This window comes from Bubalus bubalis, chromosome 9, assembly GCF_019923935.1.
Source record: "Bubalus bubalis isolate 160015118507 breed Murrah chromosome 9, NDDB_SH_1, whole genome shotgun sequence".
Classification (NCBI taxonomy): domain Eukaryota; kingdom Metazoa; phylum Chordata; class Mammalia; order Artiodactyla; family Bovidae; genus Bubalus; species Bubalus bubalis.
In genome coordinates, this window is record NC_059165.1 from 110210186 (window position 1) to 110228056 (window position 17871).

The window sequence follows — 17871 nt, forward strand, 5'->3', positions numbered from 1 at the left end:
ATAGCGGAAGGTGCCCCACCTTAGACACCTTCTCGAGTGGGTCTTAGAAGCCCAGGCAAATAAATGGTCGCAGAGGACATCTGTGCTCCAGATGGACACTCAGCTGGAAGTTAAAGGGAAGAATGACATGGGGAGACCAAGCGTTGGTGAGCAAGGCCCGCACTTTATTTTCCAAAGTAGTTTTTATACCTAAAGTTGTGCATAGAGGATAATGGGGGAAGGGGTGGAGTCATGCAAGGACAGCAGTTCCTGGTCCTAATCGAAGCCAGGCTTTCAAACTTATCATATGCAAAAGTTCAGGTGATTGACATCATCTTCTTGCCCGGAGGCCTGTTAACATTTTAAGAAACTTATTTTTCTCTAAAGGTGATTATTCCAAAGTCAGGCACCAGCCTTCCAAAAAGCATTAGACAAAGCTGCATTTTACATTTCTATACACCCATTATATCAATCAATACACTGCCAAGGACACAGTAGGTAAGGAGTATGGAGACTTAGCAGCAAACTGGCTCAACAAGTGAAAAAACCCTTCACCGATACAATTTCTAATTAATCTTTTAACTACTCAAAGGAATCTGTGTTTAGGCAGTTTAGAACATCTCCTGCCTCTCACAGTTGGGAGGCTCTGAACAATCACATGTGGCCGGAAAAACCCATTCAGGCAGGCTAGAGGATTTCCAAAGGAGTTTGTAGGTTGAAACACTGTCACATCCAAGAATTATTAACTGGAGCTGTGAGCTAACTCTTTTTTTTTTCAGAGAGAGGTAGTGGGGGAGAGCCCCCTGTAAAGTCAGAGGTGTAGGTGAAAGCACAAAGCAGAAAGTAGGCAGACTCTGGTTTTGGGGGTAGATGCTCGAGAATTTCCAGGGGGACTCCTGAGGCTCGATCCCGCCTTTGCGTATGCCGAGCCTCCTTCCTCATGACCTTTGTCATGGGCGGAGTGCCTCACGCTAGCTCCCGGCAGTGATAGAATTCCAGTTGAGCTATTCCAGATCCTCACTCAATATGCAATATGCCGGCTCCCGGCAAATTCCAATCATGATTCTTCATATTTTGGGTAGAACTTCACAAATTGAGTATAAAATTAATATAGAAATAGAAAGAGCCAAGAGGTGCCATGAATTTTGATAGAAAAGAAAACATAGCTTTCTACAATATATTAAAAATTATTACAAGGGTATAGTAATTAAGACAAGGTTGTGTAAAGTCAAGACTACAAACAAAAAGGCGAGAATGTCCACTTTCACCATTCCTATTAATGATTATACTACAAACCCAAGTAAGCACAATAACTGCTCATAAATTTTTCTGCAAGGATTAATTTTTATTTCTCTTTGATTCCTTGGAGTGACATTACTAAATACTATGATAAGTATATGCTTAATTTCATTAAAATATTACCAAGCCAAAATATTTTCCAGTGTGTTCTCACCAGACATGCATTAGAGTTCTAGTTGTTTCTGCCTGTTAATCAGCATTTGGAGTTGTCAGGGTTTTTTAATTAGCCATTTTAATTATTATGTAGTGATAGTTCAGTGTAGCTTTAATTTGCATTTTCCTAATGACTAATGGTGTTGAACAATTTTTATGTACTTATTTGCCATCAGTGTATCTTCTTTTTAAATTATTTTTTAATATGTATTTATTTTAAATGGATGCTAATTATTTTACAATATTGTAGTGAGTTTTGCCATACATTGACATGAATCAAGCATGGGTGTACATGTGTTCCCCATCATGAACCCCCCTCGCACCTCCCTCCACATCTCATCCCTCAGGGTCATCCCAGTGCACCAGCCCTGAGCACCCTGTCTCATGCATCAAACCAGGACTGGCGATCTGCTTCACATATGATAATATACATATTTCAATGCTAATCTCCCAAATCATCCCACTCTCGCCCTCTCCACAAAGTCCAAAAGACTGTTTTATACCTCTGTGTCTCTTTTGCTGTCTCGCATGTAAAATCACCATAACCATCTTTTTAAATTCCGTATATATGCATTAGTATACTGTATTGGTGTTTTTCGTTCTGACTCACTTCACTCTGTATAATAGGCTCCAGTTTCATCCACCTCATTAGAACTAATTCAAATGTATTCTTTTTAATGGCTGAGTAATATTGCATTGAGTATATGTATCACAGCTTTCTTATCCATTCATCTGCTAATGGACATCTAGGTTGCTTCCACGTCCTGGCTATTATAAACAGTGTTGTGATAAACATTGTGGTTCACGTGTCTCTTTCAATTTTAGTTTCCTTGGTGTGTATGCACAACAGTTGGATTTCTGGGTCATATAGCAGTTCTATTTCCAGTTTTTTAAGGAATCTCCACACTGTTCTCCATAGTGGCTATACTAGTTTGCATTCCCACCAACAGTGTAAGAGGGTTCCCTTTTCTCCACATCCTCTCAGGCATCTACTGCTTGTAGACTTTTGGATAGCAGCCATTCTGACTGGCATGAGATGGTACCTCATTGTGGTTTTGATTTGCATTTCTCTGATAATGAGTGATGTTGAGCATCTTTTCATGTGTTTGTTAGCCATCTGCATATCTTCTTTGGAGAAATGTCTGTTTAGTTCTTTGGCCCATTTTTTGACTGGATCATGTATTTTTCTGGAGTTGAGCTGCAGGACTTGCTTGTATATTTTTGAGATTAATTCTTTGTCAGTTGCTTTGTTTGCTATTATTTTCTCCCATTCTGAAGCCTGTATTTTCACCTTGCTTATAGTTTCTTTTGTTGTGCAAAAGCTTTTAAGTTTAATTAGGTCACATTTGTTTATTATTGCTTTTATTTCCATTACTCTGGGAGGTGGGTCATAGAGGATCCTGCTGTGATTTATGTCGGAGAGTGTTTTGCCTATGTTCTCCTCTAGGAGTTTTATAGTTTCTGGTCTTACGTTTAGATCTTTAATCCATTTTGAGTTTATTTTTGTATATGGTGTTAGAAAGTGTTCTAGTTTCATTCTTTTACAAGTGGTTGACCAGTTTTCCCAGCACCACTTGTTAAAGAGATTATCTTTTCTCCATTGTATATTCTTGCCTCCTTTGTCAAAGATAAGGTGTCCATAGGTGCGTGGATTTATCTTTAGACTTTCTGTTATGTTCCATTGATCTATATTTCTGTCTTTGTGCCAGTACCATACTGTCTTGATGACTGTGGCTTTGTAGTATGGTCTGAAGTCAGGCAGGTTGATTCCTCCAGTTCCACTCTTCTTTCTCAAGATTGCTTTAGTCATTTGAGGTTTTTTGTATTTTCATACAAATTGTGAAATTATTTGTTCTAGTTCTCTGAAAAATACCGTTGGTAGCTTGATAGGGATTGCATTGAATCTATAGATTGCTTTGGGTAGTATACTCATTTTCACCAGATTGATTCTTCTGCTCCATGAACATGGTATGTTTCTCCATCTATTTATGTCCTCTTTGATTTGTTCATCACTGTTTTATAGTTTTCTATACATAGAGCTTTTGTTTCTTTAGGCATATTTATTCCTAAGTATTTTACTCTTGTCATTGCAATGGTAAATGGCATTTCCCCCTTAATTTCTCTATTTTCTCACTGTTAGTGTATAGGGGTGCAAGGGATTTCTGTGAGTTGATTTTATATCCTGAAACTTTACTGTATTCATTGATTAGCTCTAGTAATTTTCTGGTGGAGACTTTAGGGTTTTCTATATAGAGGATCATGGCATCTGCCAACAGTGAGAGTTTTACTTCTTCTTTTCCAATCTGGATTCCTTTTATTTCTTTTTCTGCTTTGATTGCTGTGGCCAAAACTTCCAAAGCTATATTGAATAGAAGTGGTGAGAGTAGGCACCTTTGTCTTGTACCTGACTTTAGAGGAAATGCTTTCAATTTTTCATCATTGAGGATAATGATTACTGTGGGTTTGTCATATATAGTTTTTATTATGTTGATGTATTTTCCTTCTATTCCTGCTTTCTGGAGAGTTTTTATCATAAATGGATGTTGAATTTTGTCAAAGGCTTTCTCTGTATCTATTGAGATATCATATAATTTTCATCTTTCAATTTGTTAATGGTGTGTATTACATGGATTTATTTGTGGATATTAAAGAATCCTTACATCCCTGGTATAAAGCCCACTTGGTCATGATATATTATCTTTTTAATATGTTGTTTGATTCTGTTCGCTAAGATTTTGTTAAGGATTTTTGCGTCTATGTTCAGCAGTGATATTGGTCTGTAGACTTCTTTTTTTGTGTGGCATCTTTGTCAGGTTTTGGTATTAGTGTGATGGTGGCCTCATAGAATGAGTTTGGAAATTTATCTTCTTCTGCAATTTTCTGGAAGAGTTTGAGTAGGATTGGTATTAGCTCTTCTCTAAATTTTTGGTAGAATTCAGCTGTGAAGCCATCTGGTACTGAGCTTTTGTTTTTTGGAAGATTTCTGATTAGTTTTGATTTCTCTGCTTGTGATGGGTCTGTTAAGATTTTCTATTTCTTCCTGTTTCAGTTTTGGAAATTTGTACTTTTCTAAGAATTTGTCTATTTCTTCCAAGTTGTCCATTTTGTTGGCATATAGTTGCTGATAGTAGTCTCTTATGATCCTTTGTATTTCTGGGTTGTCTGTTGTGATTTCTCCATTTTCATTTCTATTTTTGTTGATTTGATTCTTCTCCCTTTGTTTCTTGATGAGTCTGGTTTGTCAATTTTACTTATCTTTTCAAAGAACCAGCTTTTAGTTTTGTTGATTTTTGCTAAGGTCTCTTTTGTTTCTTTTGCATTTATTTCTACCCTAATTTTTAAAATTACTTTCCTTCTACTAGCCCTGGGGTTCTTCATTTCCTCTTCTAGTTACTTTAGGTGTAGAGTTAGGTTTTTTATTTGAAATTTTTCTTATTTCTTGAGGTAAGCCTGTATTGCTATGAACCTTTCCCTTATCACTGCTTTTACAGTGTCCCAAGGGTTTTGGGTTGTTGTGTTTTCATTTTCATTCATTTCTATGCATATTTTGATTTCTTTTTTGATTTCATCTGTGATTTGTTGGTTATTCAGAAGTGTGTTGTTTAGCCTCCATATGTTGGAAAATTTAATAGTTTTTTTCCTGTAATTTATATCTAATCTTACTGCATTGTGGTCAGAAAAGATGCTTGCAATGATTTCAATTTTTTGAATTTACCAAGGCTAGATTTATGGCTAAGGATGTGATCAACCCTGGAGAAGGTTCTGTGTGTGCTTGAGAAAAAGGTGAAATTCATTGTTTTGGGATGAAATGTCCTATAAATATCAATTAGGTCTAACTGGTTCATTTTATCATTTAAAGCTTGTGTTTCCTTGTTAATTTTCTTTTTAGTTGGTCTATTCACAGGTGTGAGTGCAATATTAAAGTTTCATACTATTATTGTGTTATTGTTAATTTCCCCTTTCGTACTTGTTAGCATTTGCCATATTGCGGCGCTCCTATGTTATATATATATATATAATTGTTATATTCTCTTCTTGGATATATCCTTTGATCATTATGTTATGTCCTTCTTTGTCTCTTTTCACAGGCTTAATTTCAAAGTCTATTTTATCTGATATGAGTATCGCTACTCTTGCTTTCTTTTGGTCTCCATTTGCGTGAAATATCTTTTTCCAGCCGTTAATTTTCAGTCTGTATGTGTCTCTTGTTTTGAGGTGGGTCTCTTGTAGACAGAATACATAGGGGTCTTGTTTTTGTATCCTTTCAGCCAGTGTTTGTCTTTTGGTTGGGTCATCCAACCCATTTATTTTAAGATAATTATTGATAAGTATGATCCCATTGCCATTTCCTTTGTTGTTTCTGGTTTCAAGTTTATACACCTTTTCTATGTTTCCTGTCTAGAGAAGACCCTTTAGCATTTGTTGAAGAGCTGGTTTGGTGGTGCAGAATTCTGTCACTTTTGCTTCTCTGTAAAGTTTTTGATTTCTTCTTCATGTTTGAATGAAATCCTTGCTGGGTATAGTAATCTTGGTTGTAGGTTTTCTCTTTCATCACTTTAAGTATGTCCTGCCAATCCCTTCCAGCCTGAGGAGTTTCTATTGAAAGATCAGCTGTTATTCTTATGGGAATCCCCTTATGTGCTATTTGTTGTTTTTCCCTTGGTGCCTTTAATATTTGTTCTTTCTTTTGATTTTTGTTCTTTTGATTATTATGTGTCTTGTGGTGTTAAAGTGGGGAAAACCACTAGTCCATTCAGGCATGACCTAAATCAAATCCCATATGATTATACAGTGGAAGTAAGAAATAGATGTAAGGGCCTAGATCTGATAGATAGAGTGTCTGATGAACTATGGAATGAGGTTCATGACATTGTACAGGAGACAGGGATCAAGACCATCCCCATAGAAATGAAATGCAAAAAAGCAAAATGGCTGCCTGGGGAGGCCTTACAAATAGCTGTGAAAAGAAGAGAAACAAAAAGCAAAGGAGAAAAGGAAAGATATAAGCATCTGAATGCAGAGTTCCAAAGAATAGCAAGAAGGGATAAGAAAGCCTTTCTCAGTGATCAATGCAAAGAAATAGAGGAAAACAACAGAATGGGAAAGACTAGAGATCTCTTCAAGAAAATTCGAGATACCAAGGGAACATTTCATGAAAAGATGGGCTCGATAAAGGACAGAAATGGTATGGACCTAACAGAAGCAGAAGATATTAAGAAGAGGTGGCAAGAATACACAGAAGAACTGTACAAAAAAGATCTTCACGATGGTGTGATCACTGACCTAGAGCCAGACATCCTGGAATGTGAAGTCAAGTGGGCCTTAGAAAGCATCACTACGAACAAAGCTGGTGAAGGAGATGGAATTTCAGTTGAACTATTCCAAATCCTGAAAGATGATGCTGTGAAAGTGCTGCACTCAATATGCCAGCAAATTTGGAAAACTCAGCAGTTGCCACAGGACTGGAAAAGGTCAGTTTTCATTCCAATCCCAAAGAAAGACAATGCCAAAGAATGTTCAAACTACCACACAATTGCACTCGTCTCACATGCTAGTAAAGTAATGTTCAAAATTCTCCAAGCCAGGCTTCAGCAATACGTGAACCATGAACTTCCTGATGTTCAAGCTGGTTTTAGAAAGGCAGAGGAACCAGAGATCAAATTGCCAACATCCTCTGGATCATGGAAAAAGCAAGAGAGTTCAAGAAAAACATCTATTTCTGCTTTATTGACTATGCCAAAGCCTTTGACTGTGTGGATCACAATGAACTGTGGAAAATTCTGAAAGAGATAGGAATACCAGACCACTGACCTGCCTGTTGAGAAATCTGTATGCAGGTCAGGAAGCAACAGTTAGAACTGGACATGGAACAACAGACTGGTTGCAAATAGGAAAAGGAGTACGTCAATGCTGTATATGGTCACCCTGCTTATTTAAGTTATATGCAGAGTACATCATGAGAAATGTTGGACTGGAAGAAACAAAAACTGGAATCAAGATTGCTGGGAGAAATATCAATAACCTCAGATATGCAGATGACACCACCCTTATGGCAGAAAGTGAGGAGGAACTAAAAAACCTCTTGATGAAAGTGAAAGTGGAGACTGAAAAAGTTTGCTTAAAGCTCAACATTCAGAAAACAAAGATCATGGCATCGGGTCCCATCACTTAATGGGAAATAGATCGGGAAACAGTGGAAACAGCGTCAGACTTTATTTTTGGGGGCTCCAAAATCACTGCAGATGGTGACTGCAGCCATGAAATTAAAAGACTTACTTCTGGGAAGGAAAGTTATGACCAACCTAGATAGCATATTCAAAAGCAGAAGCATTACTTTGCCAACAAAGGTCCGTCTAGTCAAGGCTATGGTTTTTTCTGTGGTCATGTATGGATGTGAGAGTTGGACTGTGAAGAAGGCTGAGTGGTGAAGAATTGATGCTTTTGAACTGTGGTGTTGGAGAAGACTCTTTAGAGTCCCTTGGACTGAAAGGAGATCCAACCAGTCCATTCTGAAGGAGATCAGCCCTGGGATTTCTTTGGAGGAATGATGCTGAAGCTGAAACTCCAGTACTTTGGCCACCTCTTGCGAAGAGTTGACTCATTGGAAAGGACTCTGATGCTGGGAGGGATTGGGGGCCGGAGGAGAAGGGGACGACAGAGGATGAGATGGCTGGATGGCATCACTGACTCTATGGACGTGAGTCTGAATGAACTCCAGGAGTTGGTGATGGACAGTGAGGCCTGGCATGCTGCGATTCATGGGGTCACGAAGAGTCAGACATGACTGAGCGACTGAACTGAACTGAACTGTGGTGTTTCACCTTGGGTTTATCCTATTTGGGACTCTCTGGGTTTCTTGAACTTGGGTGACTATTTTCTTTCCCATTTTAGGGAAGTTTTCAACTATAATCTCCTCAAGTATTTTCTCATGGCCTTTCTTTTTGTCTTCTTCTTCTGGGAATCCTGTGGTTCGACTGTTGGGGTGTTTGAGATTGTCCCAGACGTCCCTGAGGTTGTCCTCATTTCTTTTAATTGTTTTTTTCTTTTTTCCTTTCTGCTTCATTTATTTCCACCATTCTATCTTTTACCTTATCTTATCCTCTGCCTCCGTTATTCTACTGTTGGTTCCCTCCAGAATGTTTTTGATTGCATTTATTGCATTATTCATTATATATTGAGTCTTTCTTATTTCTTCTAGATCCTTGTTAAACATTTCTTGCATCTTCTCAATTCTTGTCTCCAGGGTATTTATCTGTAACTCCATTTTGTTTTCAAGATTTTGGATCATTTTTATTATCATTATTCTGAATTCCTTTTCAGGTGACTCCCTATTTCCTTCTCACCCTCTTGGGGGGCCCATGCTTCCCAAAGTTCCAGCTATCATGTTTCTCCCCAAAGTTAATGGTAAACATCCCATCTGTATTCTCTCCTCCTCCCAACCAAAATTGCCCCTTTCCCCGAGCTCCATGTCTCCACATCCCAGGAAAGGAGACCTGAAAATGGCTCGAGGAAGAAGGTGCCCCTTCCTTCCTCTCCCTCTAAGCTTGAGGGTCTGGGGAGCCTGGCAGCATGTCAAGGAGGGCCTGGTAATCGTCCTCACTGAGGGGTGCTTCCAGGATGGCCTCAACTCCTTCCTCCACAGCGGACCCCGGGTAAGATCAAGGTATGTCCTTGATGGCCTTGGCAGCCATGATTTCCTCTAGGAGGCTGGATGACCTGGGAAGGGTTAGGGTTAGGGTTAGCCCTGGGAAGGGCTGGATGAGCCCCTGGGATGACAGTAGAGGACCCCAGGGAAGGACCCTGTGAGCCTGGGATGCACGTGGCAGCCGAGATCACGTCTTGGAGGCTGGGTGAGTCTGAGAGGGCGAGGTGTGCTCATGCATCTCCAGAGGGCCCCAGGGAAGGCCCCATCGTGTCCAGGATGCCCACTGGCGCCAAGAGCTAGTCTAGGAAGCTTGGTGCGCCTGGGAGAACGGGGTGTGCTCTTGCATATCTGCAGTGGCCCCTGGGAAAGGTGCCTTTGTGTCTGGGACGTCTGTGGCCGCCAAGAGCTCAACTAGGAGACTTGTTGAGCTTGGAAGGTTGGGAGGCTGGGGCTGTGGCTCTAGTGGAGGCGCCATGCTTTCACCATAGGGTCACTCGGGCCACCGCGGGATGTGTGTCTCAGGCTGTGCAGGAGGCAGGATGGCCCCTGGCCCAGGCTGCCAATGGGCCATGACAGCAGGAGAGCACTTGACCCAGAGAACTGCTACCTGGGGAGGAGGTGGTGGAGGAGGACACGGATGCCAAGTGAAAGAAGCCAGTCCCCGGAGGACTGTGCCTTCAGTGAGGCTCCTTCCTCTGACGTATGCCTCATTCTCGTCAGGACACTCCATTGGCTGGGATGTGGGGGGGGGGGGGCTGTGGGGTGACTGGCGGATGACCTGGAGATCAGCTAGTCTTTCCTCTCCTGGTGGCATGGCCTTGAACTTGGCTTGCCAGGGCTCGGGTCTTCACTGATAGCTCAGTTGTAAAGGATCCTCCTGCAATGCAGGACACTGGTTCAATTCCTGCATTGGGAAGATCTGCTGCAAAAGGGAGAAAACTACCATCTGGCCTCTAGAACTAGTCCACGGAGTCGCAATGCATCAGACAGGACAGTGTGTGTGTGTGCGTGTGTGTGTGGGTGCAAGTGCTTGTGCGCAAAGTGGAGCCAGGAATAGACCTTTTGCCCTGGCTCTATCCTGGGGAGGGGGTAGAGAGGGAGCGTGGCTTGAAGGAACCACAACAACACACCCATAGCCATTGTTAGCAATGTATTATTTGGCCACTGAAGTTTCTAAACTCAACCACGGGGTTCACATGAGAACAGTCGGGGGTTTGTATGTACTTCGAAACCATTGGGTCTATGAAGTCAGGAATGGGTTTGCAAGTAAATCATATCTGTATGTCTGCAGGTGATGGGGGGAGGCTGGTGGCAGGGCAAGCTCAGTCACTGCACTCTGAGGGTCAGAGAGACACACGGAGATGATTGGCCTTTGCAGATATATCAGCCATGTGTGTTCACATGGAGTCTGGTCGTGAAAGCGGTTGTGTGGGTAGGTCCCTATTGATTGCTCAGAGGATCTGACCTCGGGAAACTGCCCAGAGCAGACACCCAGAAATCAAGGGAAGCATGCTCCTGACGGAGTATGTTGGGATAAATGCAGGGTTTGCCGGTGGCTTGAAGATGAGTCCCAGACGCGGGCTCCACCCCCTACTCCACTGACCCACCTCCCTCCCTCGGTCCCCAATTCTCCCTGCCTCCCTTCCCTCTCTTCCTCCCTCCCTCTCCCATTCAGCCTTCCCCAATTGTCTCCCTTCACCCCTAATCTCGCCCTATGCCCCTGGCATAGGGAAGGAGTTCTCCTCTGTGAATTGGAAAGGTGGGGTCAGAAGACAGAAGAGCCAGACCAAAAGAACCTGTGCAGGTCACGGGGTTTCTTTATTAGGTCCATGGCATGCCCCCTATTAGGCACCCTATTGGTCACTGCAATACTTGGGTTCCTTGAGGCTTCAGGTAAGGTGTCCCTCTTGGGGGGGCAGCTACCCAAAGGTCCAGCTCTCTGATTTGTCCCCAAAGTTGTTGGTAAACATCTCGTCTGTATTCTTTCCTCCCCCAACTCAAAACCACCCCCTTCCCGATCTCCATGGCTCGGTACCACAGGCAGGAAAGGAGACTTGAACGTGGCTCGGGGGAGAAGGTGCCCCTTCCTTCCTCTCCCTCTAAGCCCCAGGGCCTGGGGAGCCTGGCAGCATGTCGAGGAGGGCCTGGTACTCGTCCTCACTGAGGGGTGTTTCCAGGATGGCATCAACTCCTTCTTCCTCCACAGTGGCCCCCGGGGAAGCCCAGGGTATGTCCTGGATGGCCGTGGCAGCCAAGATTTCCTCTAGAAGGTTGGGTGACCCGGGGAGAGCTTGGTGTTCCCCTGCGATGGCAGTAGAGGACCCTGGGGAAGGACCCGGTGAGCCCGGGATGCACATGGAAGCCAGGAGCACGTCTTGGAGGCTGGGTGAGCCTGGGAGGGCGAGGGGTGCTCGCTCGTTGGCAGAGGGACCCAGGGAAGGCCCAGGCATGTCAGAGATGCCCTTGGCAGCCAAGATTTCTTCTAAGAGGCTGGGTGTGCAGGAGACAGCTGGCTGTTGCGCTGCAACCACAGAGGCCCAGGTGGAAGCTCCAAACGTGTGCTGGATGCCCATGTCCATTGAAAACTCTTCCAGGACACTTGGTGTGCCTAGGAGGGCAGGGTGCACTCCTGCATTGGCAGAGGCTCCCGGGGAAGGTGCCTGTATGTCCAGGATGCCCATGGCCACCAAGGGCTCATCTAGGAGGCTGTTCAAGCTTGGAAGGCTGGGGGGTTGGGGCTGTGGCTCTAGTGGAGGGGTCATGCCTTCACCATAGGGTGACTCCGGCCACCGCAGGATGTGTGTCTCAGGCTGTAGGTGGCAGGATGGCCCCTTGCCCAGGTTGCGAAGGGGCGGTGCCAGCAGGGAAGCATGCGGGCCAGGGAACTGCAAACTTGGGGGGAGGCGGTGCCTTTTCACTTGGCTAGAGAGCCACTGAGCAGGGCGGGGCCAGGAAGATCATCAACAGCTGGCCTACACAGACCCCAGAGGCAGTCCCGAGCACCCAGAAAGTAGGAGCACCAAAAGAAGTGGCTGCAGCCAAGGGTGGCATGCTCTCCTGTGGCTGAGAGGGGCGAAGGGGAGGAGAGGTGTTCTGGACAGCAGGTGGGGCCCTTCAGTCGTCTGGAGCAGGAGTAGTCATGGCCAATGTGCCGCCTAGCCCTTGGGCCCAGCCATTGCCAGGCCCACTTGGGCTCTGCTGGGGGTGCCGAGCTCTTTGGTTTTGAAACCATATCTAGGGGAGCAAAAGGCAGACAGGCACATCAGAAGTCATGACCATCCAGATCACCATGCTGGTGCCTCCATGGCACCCATTTGACAGCCTGCCTGGCCTCCAGGCCTCTGGTCTGTCAGGCCCAGGGCGACTTCTGCAGGGCCATTTTCTGCAAATGAATCCGTTGGCCATGGGAAATGAGGGGTGCCTGAACGGCCACAAGCACCCCAAACCCCACCACTCAGCCCACCAACTTTCGGCCCCCTACCCCCAAGCCCAAGCGCCAGCCCCAGCCCAAGCCTATGTGTATCCAGCTCCAAACTCTTGGCAGGGCTGAACTCTCCTTACTCCTGTGCCACGTCCTGGACACATGTGCTGACTGGAGAACTTATCTGGATTCGAGGTTCTGGGATTCCCGTCTGAAGAGCCAGTTCTTCCCTGGCGGCAATCGCCGGGAAGTGAACCCTCATGAGGGCTGGCACAAAGATCTTTGTTCTTGAAGGAGAGATGACTGTCCTCTTTCTCCAGGCCTCTCTGGCTGAGTCTTCTACCAAAGAAAGAACACACTGAGAGGAGAAGACGTTAAGGCCCATGGAACGTTCACAGCACAGATAGGGGATGAAGAGTCCCACACACCTGAATCACTACAGGTGGCTCTGCAGCCAGGGCAGGGCTCTAAGGCATACACACACAGATGGATCGTGTGCCTGGATCCATCATGGATGTGTGCACGCGCGCGCACACACACACACACACGCACACTCCATACACATGCATGTCCCTGTGTGTCTCTTTCCTCCTCCCGTCTTGCCTCAGAGTGCCCTGAAGCATGCTCCTCTGCCAAGGATTCCTGGGCAGCCGGAGGCTAAAGTTCAAGACAGGGGCTGGGGAGGGAGTTCAAAGGGGGAACAGTGCAGCCTGCCCACACTGACTGGGGGAGTCTTGCCCCTATCTGGGACACTGATGGGGGCAGCAACCAGATGGATCTGTTTCCTCTCCCACTTGGTGTTTCTGGGTCTCCTGTGCTCATCCATCAGCAGAGAGAATTCTCTGGCAAGAGGGGGAGGGTTTGGGACCCCCTCTGGGGGACTTGCTTTTGGAAAACTTTGTCTAAATTACCTTGAGAGGAAGACTGAGGTCATGGAGGTGGCAATGTGGTGTGGGCATGGTCGTGGCCCCCCTTCCCCACCTTGGTGCACATATTCAGACTGTGATCAGTTCTGCTTTAACCGTCTTATTCTTTGGTTTTGAAACTAGACCTAGGGACAGAGAGAATTCCTTCTCAGGAGAAAGGCCGCCAGATGCTTTCAGCTTACTTGGATCAGCATGGAGAGCCTGAAAGGGAGAACGGGTGGAGAGACGGGGTCCTACCTGAACTCTGCTTTCGTCAATGCCGAGCTCTCGGGCCAGTCATTCTCTGGTGCTATCCCAGGGTAGGGGTTCTGTTGAAAGAGCACTTGCAAGGCGTCCATCTGGCTTAGCTTCAGAACAGGCCTCCTTGTTTAAGATACTGTGGTGATGGGGCCTGTGGAAAAGGAGAAAGGGAAGTCTCAGAGCACATGGGTGAGGACTCGATGGAGGAGCCCAAGCATGCTCCCCACCCAGGGCAGTTGCCCCTGTGCCTGAGCAAAGCCGGGAGCCCGGGGACGGGTGTGCATTTGGAAGTCACTTGGCTACACCCCAACAGCCAGGCTTAGAGGCAAGGGCAGTGGGGAAATCCCCCACCACACCCCCACCGCACCCCCACCCCCACCCCCACTGATGCTGAAATCCAAGAAACATGAGCAAGAAGAAAGGAAACCAAACCCAGCCTCAAACAAATGCGGCAAGAAATCCCACCCACCGAAGACCACAACACACTCTGCCGCATTTGTCCACCAGTTTGGGGAGATGCCTGGGAAACGTCTCGATGGGGCTTCTCCCAGATTTCCCTCCATCATGGTACCAACGGGAGGAAACCTTGCTTCTCGGGGCTAACAGAAGTACTGGCCGTATTTGCCGTCACTAGCGCAAAAGGAAAGGAAAGGAAAGAAAGACGAAGTGAATCCCAACCCACAATGCCTGTTGGAATGCAGAAGGCACTGGGCCATTGTGGCGATAAAGCCACTGAAGGAGGCAAAGCCACAGAGCTCCCCGACTCCCATTTACACAGGAAGATGAGGATAAATGGCCCCACACCAGTTCCCCCTACCCCTGCCCCCTCAACCAACACCATCATCACAGAAAAGAGAAAGGAGAAGCCACGTGTGTGCCAAAGGAGCAAAACGAACAAACAATGCCTCTTTGGGCACACATGATGCCTGAGAAACATGGGCCCAGCCTATTGGTCCCTGCCATTTTTGGTGGTGGGTTGACAAGTTTGTGGTGAACACTTGGCCTGGCGATCCACAAATCCCCTGACATGTGATCCAATCCCAGGGACCGAGGGCAAATGTACCAGTTGAGGTGATGAAGGAGCCGGCCGAATCCATGGTGGGATAACAACACAGATGCTGCAGACTGCTGGCCTAGTGGGCCAGGACCCAGCAGCTCAGGACTTTGGAGAGCATGAGGCAGCTCTGCCCATATTTATGTAAGTAGGGATGGGTATGTAGATGGAGGGGACGCCCCTGGCCTCTTTCCCAGCAGAGACCCTGGACAGAATCCCGTGGAGCTAGTGGGCTTTCACAGGCCCCCAAGGTCCACATGGGCTGGGCAGGCCGTTTTGGGCTTTGGTTTGTGGCCCTCCCATCAGTAGGTGGGATCAACCCTGGGCTCGGGGGCCCTCAGTAATGCACAGAGTGCTAACTGCCTGGGAATTCCTCTAGGTTCCTTTGAAGTATCTGCCCACGCCTCCTTTCCCAGTCTGCCTTGCCTTCCAAAATGCTCTGGGTTTTCCCGCCTTTTCACATTCCACAGGTCCATTGACCTCAATTGCCTCTATGGGCTCCTCCAATGCATCCCCAGACACTGGATGCTCTCTCCAGTTCTTCCTCCTAGCTTTCTCGCTTTCCTCCATTTCTCCAATCCCTCCCCAACTCCTCCATGCTCTCTTGGCGTCCTTTCCCTACAGCAGTCCCAGACTACCATGCCAAGCACTTTGAGTTGCCTGGAGCTCAAGGCTACTGCAAGAGACCTGAAGGGCCAGCGTCTTGAATGGCAGCTCACGCCATTTGGGGCTTTTTCATGTGGAGCCTGATGCTCACACCTCCCCAGCCCACCCCCCAGTCCAAGTGCCCTGAAGATACCCGTGAAAGGAGACAGTGTACCCCTACTGTTAAGAAGGAGTTTCCACTAAGCCAAGGAAGCAATCATGGGCCTTCTGGACAGAAGGAAGCCCTGACCTGTACCAACAAGGGGACACGGAAAGAGTGTGTTCTTTCTTAAAGAGATGGAGGGCGGTGAGGAGAATAAAGAGGACATCAGGAGGCAGGAGGAGACAAAGAAGGAAGAAGGCTGCATGAAGCAACTCGGGGGATGGACGATGAGAGGCACTTCTCTTTTCCATGTGAACAGGGCCCAGTGAGTTGAAAAGAAACGAATGAACCACAACAGCACACCCACAACCCTATTTAGCAATGTATTCTTTGGCCACCCAGGTTTATAAACCCACCACGGGGTTTCACATGAGAAGTTAATATGTACTTTGAAACCACTGGGTCTATAAATTCAGGAATGGGATTGCAAGTACATAGCATCTGTATGTCTGAGGGTGTCGGGGGGAATGCTGGTGGCAGGGTGAGCTCAGTCACTATACTCTGTGGGTCAGAGAGAGACACGGAGATGATTGGCCTTTGCAGATATACTGGGCATGTGTGTTCACATGGGCATGGAGTATGGTCATGAAAGCTGTTGTGTGGGTAGGTCCCTACTGCTGGCTCAGAGGATCTGACCATGACAGACCCGCCCTGAGAAGGTACCTTGAAACCAAGGGAAACGTGTCATTGATGCAGCATTTTAGGGATACCTGCAGGGTTTGCCGGGGGCTTGAAGCTGAGTCCCAGATGCGGGCTCAGCCCCCTTCTCCCGACCACCCTCTCCCTCCCTCTGTCCACAACTCTCCCTGCCTCCTTTCCCTCTCTCCCTCCTTCCCTCTCCCACTCAGCCTTCCCAAACTGTCTCCCTTCACCCCGACTCTCTCCCTTTGCTTCCACCCACTCCCACCACCCACTTGGCCCCCTCCCACCTTGCATCTCCCAATCTTCCAGCTTTTCACTCCCCTATCTCCCGCTCCCCCTTCCTCTGCTGCCCCTGGCATAGGGAAGGAGTTCTCCTGTGTGGCCTGCTGAAAAAATTGGACCAGAAGACAGAGGAGCCAGACCAAACGAACCTGTGTGGGGCAGGGGGTTTCTTTGTTGGGTCCATGGCACGTACTCTCTTAGGCACCCTCTTGGTCACTGCAATACTTGGGTTCCTTGAGGCTTCAGGTGGGGTGTCCCTCTTGGGGGGATGAGGCCCAGCTTTCCAAAGATCCAGCTCTCGGGTTTGTCCCCAAAGTTGTTGTTAGACATCCCGTCTCTATTCTCTCCTACCCCCACCCAAAACCGCCCCCCTCCACGAGGTTCATGGCTCTGCATCCCAGGAAAGGAGAACTTAAAGGGGCTCAGGGAGAAGGTGCCCCTTCCTTCCTCTCCATCTATACTGGAGGCCTGGGGAGACTGGCAGCATGGCAAGGAGGGCCTGGTAATCATCCTCACTGAGTGGGGCTTCCAGGATTTCTTCAACCCCTTCTTCCTCTGCATCTGCTTCTGGGGAAGATGAGGGCGTGTCCTGGATGGCCCTAGAAGCCAAGATTTCCTCTAGGAGGCTCAGTGTCCAGGGGAGTGCAGTGTGGCCCCCTGCAATGACAGTAGAGGACCCTGGAGAAGGCGCCTGTGTGTCCGGGATGCCTTGGCCGCCAGGAGCTCGTCTTGGGGGCTGGGTAAGTCTGGGAGTGCGAGGTATGCTCCTTCATTGGCACAGGATCCCAGGGAAGGCCCAGTCATGTCGTGGATGCCTGTGTCAGCCATGATTTCCTCTAAGAGGCTGGGTGTGCAGGAGAGATCTGGATGTTGCACAGTGAATACAGAGGCTCCTGTTGAAGGCCCTTATGAGCCATGGGCTGGCAGTGCCAAGGCGGGCGCAGGGCCATGGGTGGGGACACAGTGGTTGGTGGTTGAAGTCAGGGTTGTGGCCTATGGGGCACGCTGTGCCCCTTGCCCACCTTCCCCTTTCCAGTTACCTAGCACGTTCAGGCGCAGAGGTTTTAAAGACCCCTGGGGAGGGTGTCGCCTGTCTGCCTTGGGGTCAGGACGGTCAGGCCTGTGGGAAGTTGGAGGTGCCTCCTGTCTCCCCAGGGCTCAGCCATCCCCTGAGGGGCCAGGATTGTGTGGCATGTCAGGGTCACTGCCGCCGTGGCTGTTGGGAGGGGGCTACCCCACAGTCATCATGTGGGCCGTGACCGTGTGTGGTGCATGCGTGCCCCCTCTCCATGTCCCTAGGGGAGGGTTGGAACCCCCCCTCCGGCGCCTGTGGGGTGTCCAAGCATGCCCTGCTCCACTGTGTGAAACCTTTCTCATCCCCTCTGGTCTGCTGTTTTCTGTCTGACTTGGCTGGCCAGAGGC